The sequence below is a fragment of the Scleropages formosus genome, chromosome 24 (genome assembly GCF_900964775.1).
Source record: "Scleropages formosus chromosome 24, fSclFor1.1, whole genome shotgun sequence".
NCBI classification, from domain to species: Eukaryota; Metazoa; Chordata; class Actinopteri; order Osteoglossiformes; family Osteoglossidae; genus Scleropages; species Scleropages formosus.
The window spans coordinates 537739-544978 of record NC_041829.1 but is presented as its reverse complement, the minus strand read 5'-3'; the positions used below and the strand labels follow the sequence as shown (position 1 = coordinate 544978).

General features: G+C 43.7%; 1 protein-coding gene across 1 annotated transcript in view; it reads left to right on the top strand.

Moving 5' to 3' along the window:
- Nucleotides 1-4248: 4248 nt before the first annotated feature.
- The window catches only part of arhgef39 (Rho guanine nucleotide exchange factor (GEF) 39), a 50965-nt gene continuing 47973 nt past the window's right edge, over nucleotides 4249-7240 (top strand). Inside the window, exon 1 of the mRNA XM_018755831.2 lies at nucleotides 4249-4309. The gene's annotated coding sequence lies outside the window, so the exon portion shown is untranslated. The remainder of the gene's footprint in view (nucleotides 4310-7240) is intronic.

Here is a 7240-nt window from a genome sequence, read left to right as displayed (position 1 = left end):
TGTTGGCAGTTACCACTCACTCTGGGCATGTGGGCAATGTGCAGAGCCCATCCCAGAGCCCCCGGGCACAGGCTGGGGGCTGACACCCTGGACTGGACTGCAGTCCATCGCAGGATCACCACACACAGACTTTCCATGGGCAACTGAGCATCGCCAGTTCACCCGAACTGCACATCTTTGGAGTACGGCAAGAAATCGGAGCACCAACAGCAGACCCACGCAGACACAGGGAGAACATGCAAAATCCACACACACTGCCATAGCCAGATTCAAACTTTCACCCAAACAGCCCAGGCGCTGCGAGGCGGCAGTTCTACCCACTGCACCACCATGCCACGCTTTATGGTCACCACTTTGATATAAATTGCATTTAACATTTAAAGAGGCCCTTTAGTGGATGAAAGCAGTGACCACCTCCCAAGGTAATGTCTTGTACGCTGGCTATACACTCAGGTATTGTATTAAATATGGTATTAAATCCAGCGCTGCTTTTTCTTTCATGGGAACACATGATCGTACTGTAATCAGTTGGTAGCTAGAGCACACATAAATTAGTTCTGATGTGTCCTCCATTGCTTCATTCTCTCTCAGCTTTTTGATGTGATTTTTTCTCCTATGCTCTGGCGCCTAGTTTTAAATGACAAGTTTGAGCTAATAGGTCATCGCCGCCTAAATAATTCATAACCTAAAACTCAATACTATTGGACTGGAGTAAAGGGACTCAAAAGTTGAATTTCAAAACATCGCACTCTTTCAACTCATGAAGTTTGAGAGGTTAAGAGGTCAAAATATTTAAGTGTCCTCTGGCAACAGAGTGCATGAATAATGCACCATGGAGAGTGAAGAAAAAACCTTGAGAGAGTTGCTTAACTTGTGTGGATTATTGATGTTTATACGCAATATCTTTTTCCTCAGGTAAAATGAACCCTTTGTATGGGTATTTCTCCCTGGACTCCTTGTTGTTCAAGTCTGGGTAGCCCTCCAGCAAAATAGGCCTAATTTGCACAGGTCTCTATTGGGGCAAATTATTATAATAACAAATTTTCTTAAAACATAAAACACACAATAAAATCGAAAACAAGAAAGGGTAGGTTTGCCAGTTTTTTCATACATTTTCTCATAGGTTCACAATGAAGATAATTTTTTTTTTATATTGGTTTGATGTTTCACAGCACTTTGCTCTTTGAACTGTTACACATTGTTTACCCGAGGGTCTGAGAGTTCTCACATGCTAGAATTATTTTCTGTCTGAGAGGGGTCTCGTACGACCATGTGACACCACTGTCCAGCTACACTTAACCTCATGTGTCGATGCAGAAAAAAAAGACATTGTTGGATACTTCCGGCAACATATCATTAACTTAAGAATGACACTCACATGCTGTAACAGAAAACATTTAGAACACAACAGCAATAAATAAATAAACTGGGCAAAAAAAAAAATAGCTGAAGGGACTGAATCAGTTTTGCCACAATGCATTTAGCTCCATACTAGCATTAACACACACACTTTCAGAACCACTTGTCCCCTATGGGGTCACGGGGAACCGGAGTCTACCCAGCAACACAGAGCATAAGGCCGGAGGGGGAGGGGACACACCCAGGACGGGACGCCAGTCCGTCGCAAGGCACCCCAAGCAGGACTCGAACCCCAGACCCACTGGAGAGCAGGACCCGGTCCAACCCACTGCGCCACTGAGCCCCCCCTACTAGTATTAACAGATTTAAACAAATGTTTCTTTTTAACATACTCAGTGGCAAAGTAACATCTGCTTAAATACAACAGTAAAAGCTAGCAGAATGACAAAATGAAAATGTATTAAACAGGCATGTTACAATAATTGTCATGCCGTGTACAGTTGTATGAGGGTGACAGCTATTTTCCCAATGATTACTTTTCCTATGTAATCATTTTTCACTTTTACAACATCTGTTTCTTAACCCCCCATCCTCCCCTCCCACACACACACACACACACACACACACACACACACACACACACACACACACACACACACACACACACATACCCAATGGACCCTGGAGTTTCCAGACCATCTTCTCACTTACTTCACCTCCTCCCTTGCTCCCAAACACTGTAAAAAAGGTTTGTTTACAAATATAATTTCCAGCTGCCTTATTGATTGGAAGGCAGTTAAATTATTCCTGAGAACCTGCAAGGAATCAACATACATTGCAGGCATTTCTGTGTTGCACCCAGGCTCTGGATTCTGATACAAGCCAAATATTTATCTTTGACTACTTGTGGCTGCTTCATTCTCCAGCCGTAAGTTTAAACACCTTAGTCTTTTGCTGAATCACTCTGAGAGACGTTTTTGTTGTTGTTGTTGTTTTTTTGTTTGGTCTCCATAAATGTTTAATTTATTTCTGTGGCATATCACCCTCGCTTTTTTCCAGAAATTTGACTATTTATATAACAGAACTCTTCAAAGGTTAAAAAAGTTAAGTTTATGTAAATTTCTGAATGTCATAACAGCTTCAAGAACTGAAAAATGCCATATATGATCATTTTATGAAAGACACAATGAGCAAGTGTCTGTTTTAACTTTTGTCATCCTACCCACAGGAATTAAGTTTTTTCTTTTTTCCCCTATAAGGAGGCTTTTGTTATACTTTTACATTAAAACCTCTTTGCTGGTATCCAGCTTTGACACCGACAGTTAAGAATTTACACTGATAACATTGTATATTTCACAAAGTAATGTACTTATTGAAGCGTCACCTATTAAACCTACTTATATTTAGTACTGTTATTTCTGTTTCCACGCTCATATTACTTATACAGCGCTTCTTGAAAGTATGTGACCCCCTTGTGTCCTTTAGTTTTACCACAATGTGGTTATTTAATGGGAATCAGTGTTTTTCATGTGACACAGTAGGGGTGTAATGACAGTTCCGTACGTTACTTTAGAGGAAATCGTATGTGTAGGAGAAACACACAAGTAGTGCAGGTGCAAAAATACGTGAAGCCCAAGTTGTACCGGTTACACCAAGTAGGTAAGTAGAATCAGCTGGGTGACTCATAATTATTAATTTTCTAAGTTTATTTTAAACTTTTACTGAAAGATAATGGCCATCTCTAGGGTTCACACCCTTTCAAGCAGCACTGTATGTGCACATAGTCACTTCTGGGCACATACACTGATTCCTGCCCAGATAATTTTGTACTACTTAATCATTAATGTATTACTTATTGTATCTTCTTCCACATTCCGTTACTTTACTTGTACAGAGCAGCTCGCTTTCCGTGTCGTGTGTGTATCTCCAGTTTCCCAACATGATGTGCCAACATACTGTGTGTGTTTTCTATCGTATGTATTGCACTGTGAGGTTTCTGACACTCCAGCTGTCCCACGGAGCGACTGAGGCCAAGGCTCCCTGTGCTGTGTGTTCGCGGCTCGGCACCGGGATCTCCGTCTCCCAGCAGCACCGTATCCCAGCCGGGCTCCGACCCCATCCCGCACTGCTCCGCTGCCTGCAGTTCTCGTGCTACGCGCGCTATGTAGCGACGGTGAACACTAGAGCTCGCGGGGCCCCTCGCGGCTCCGCTCGAGCGCGTGTAGTGTGGCGCGCGCCACATTGGTGACCAGTGTCCGGACGAGCTCGCTAAGTTGCAACACTAGATGTCAGTGTTCCCGCTACCGTGGCCCGGGCTCCTGTCCCGAGTGTTCGGGGAAGGCGAAGGCGCGCGCTCTCAAACGTGAGCGTGCGTGACATAGCTATTGCAAGTCGGTTCCGCGTGCTTAAATAACAAACTGATAATAATAAAAAAAACGTATTGGGGTTGACAGGTCTGAACAAGCAGAGGCCAAAGCCGTTCTTTACATTGTTCCACGTTGAGGAAGGTGGCGCCGTCACTTTCATTTCCCCCCCATCACCTCGGTCGAAATTTCTAGTTAGAATTCTGCTGAATTAGCCGCTCTCTCTCTTTTTTGCTGCATTTGTGCACAGCACATTGTAGAAATACGCGGATAATTTCTTAAAACTGTTTGTAATATGGCTCGGCTTATAAAGTAGTTTTTTGGTATTCTTTAAACACTTATAAAGTTCAGCATATTAACTTTAAATAAATAAACAGACACATTAGTCCATATATTAAGCTCAGCCCTCCTATTTCTCGTCTCTCTCCTCTCCTCTCTCTGATTGGGTGTTTTCATAACTCGTGCCGCAAAGATTGGGCGCTTTTGTATCCCGCGTAACGCAATTGGACCAATAGGAAAAGCCCTTAGCCCGGAAGTGCTCAAACTGAAAAAGAGCGCCTGGATTCGAAGTGTGGAGGCAAAATAAGGTTAGTTTTGCAGTTATAGAAACTGTCGATACGCTGGTACTTCGAATAACAGCCGTTTTCACGGAAACTTGAGAGGACAGACAATTTATGAAGCAAAACATAGAATTAACTCTCCAGTTACAAAATAGCTGAAAGGACATGATGAGCCTGACGTTAGCCATGTTTGAAGCTAGCTGTGTGACTTAAGCATCGTTCTGCTTGCTATATTATATATACGGTAACTTACACAGTGGAGGTAAAAATGCATTATTCCTGTGAGAAGGGGCTCAGGATGGAGAATTACTACTAGCGGGAGGGCACTGTTACTGTACGTCCGACGTTGGAACAACGAAGTTACCGTAATTGTTGTTTACGCGGTGTAAATAATAACAGCAGCCGTGAGCAGAATTGTGGACTTTAAAAAAGAATTAAAACATCGTATCAGCTGGACTGAACCTTCCCCTCATAGTGGGAGGAGCTGCTCCTCCGAGTGTCACGCCGAGTCCCACCAGCACAGCCAGGTGGCGTAGTGCTGAAGCGCTTGGACTGGTGACCCCAAGGTTCCTGGTACGAGTCCCACCTACTGTGACCTAGCAAAGTACTACCTAGTAATTCTTGCTGTATAATTTCTGGGAAAGTAGCTTCCTGTAGGCACTACAGCTAGAGTGTGTTTGGGATCCGAACCTTACGCAGCCATGTCCTCTGTGCCACTTGCGGGCTCCTGGCCTGAGCAGCCAATCACAAAGTTACTGTTTGTTGGTCAGATCGAAAGGTTATTAAACTGATGTGGTAGTGATATTTAGCAGGTGTTAGGCCTGTTATATCCTGTATCAAGTTCCTGGTTTGGATCCCACACCAACTGTAGCACCCTTGTCTTACCTACAATTGTTATGGTAAGAATTACTCTGCTGTGTACATGAGTATGACACTCTAAAGTGCTTTAGCAGAAAGTTGTACTGAACTGAAGACGGGGTTTCTGACACCCAAGTCAGCTTGTTCCTTCAAGTAAGTAGGGTAGTATAGCGTTGTCATCAACTCACAATCCGAAGGTTCCCAGTTTAAACCTTGGCACAATGGCCCAGCAAGCAGCGCTGCTGTCTCACAACGCCTGGGTGGTGCGAGAGGACGTGGGTTCGATCCTCACTCAGTCTGTGTGGAGTTTGCATGTTCTCCCCGCATCTATGGGAGTTTCCTCCCACAGTCCAAAGACATGCTGTTCAGGTTCCCCCATAGTGTGTGAGTGACAGAGAGAGTGTGTATGTTCTTCTGATGTATGGATGAGTGACCCATTGTAAGTAGCGAATCTAGCACCGTAAGTCACCTTGGTGAATAAGGTGTGTGGGCTGATAACACTACACAGTGTCCATTGGAAGTCGCTTTGGAGAAAAGTGTTGACTAAATAAATGTAAACCGCACTCCTGCTCTAATACCCTTGGTAAAGGAATGTACCCTGAACTGGTGCAGTATGAATACCCTGCTGTTTGAATGGCTAAATAATTTTGGAGTGTGTGTTTTATAAAGAAAATAAAATGGTAAGTTGCCATGTACAAAGGAGTCAGCTAAATTTGCAACAATTCAAGTTTTATTTGACACAAAGAGTGGATTTAATACTTGAGCGGTTGCCTCGGGGGCCTGTTTTTGGCCATGTAGCACAAATGCTTAAAAATGATATGTATGTGCTAGTGGTGATTTTTGCTTCAATTGTTATATGATGTAAAGGGTTGGCGAAGTGCACCCACAGATTCCACCTCGCTACTTTAAATGACTCTTGCAATAATTCCAGTACCGATGCAGCAACGCTGCGCCACACATGTGCGTGTACGTGCCTAGCCGGCATAGAAGGATGTGGAAGATCTCGCAGGCATTTACTGCCATTCTTTCTGTAATGTGAAGCCTCTTCCTGCATTGAGTTGCCTATAGCGACCAGATGTACTGCTTGTGTGCTGAATGCAGGAGGGATGTAGCACAAAATGATATCAATAGATGGTGTAAATGCTGAAAGCAACAGATCCTCCTGGTTCAGATCCAGTTCCATGAAGTGTGTATGGTGACTCCAGATCATCATTTGAGACAATAACGCCTTCTCCGGCAGCTTGTAGCCTCCTTATACCTTTGTGCTGACATCTTTGAAATGGAAAGAAGTTTTTTTCTAAAGACAAAGTGGAAAGATGAATAAGTGGCTTACATAATTAAAGCTGAAACGGCTCTTCCCCCAGCTGCCTCTTTGAAGTTGCTCTCGGTGCCAGGAATCAATTAGCAGGGAGATATTATGCAGCTGGTTTCCTGCGCGCCTCTGGATGGATGCACCCGATGCAATGTGTGAACAAAAGGCAGCAGGCTCTCTTGCGCACAGGCTTCGGAAATGCTTAGTTATTTCAGTAGCAGTACATAAATAAGACCCTCACGCTCCCTCTCTCGCACACACGCTCCAATGGCGATCCTGTTCTGTGTCGTCCCTGCCCTGCCCTTTTCTCGTTTCCCAAGAGAGATGTAACAGAAGATGTCAATGGATGGGTTTTTCTTATGGATTTATAAGGAGGTGCAGCTCAGATTGGTGCAATGTTAGCTAAACTGATGTGATCTTGGATTTTCAGGGCGATACCGTTTGATAAAATGCAATTGCCCTAATGTAGTGGTAATACCCATTGCTAATGAAACTGTTCTGGTATAACCTGGAAACAAAACGTTTTATCACAATGCAGTTATTTGTTGCTCAGCCAATTCCATTTTGCATTAGATTGCCCTTTCCGCTCTGCACTCGTGCACTGTGTCGCCCGCTGTCACTTCGACTTTGAAATACGATGTTGGCTGATGTGGCATTTTCAGAAACTGATTGTATCCACCTTCAGAACTGTACAGTTAAAACTTACTTTTGTGCACTATGTTCATCCTGTTTTCCTGTATTGTGTGTATCAAACACTATTGTCCTGCTTTGACCAAAAGCTGAAGCTG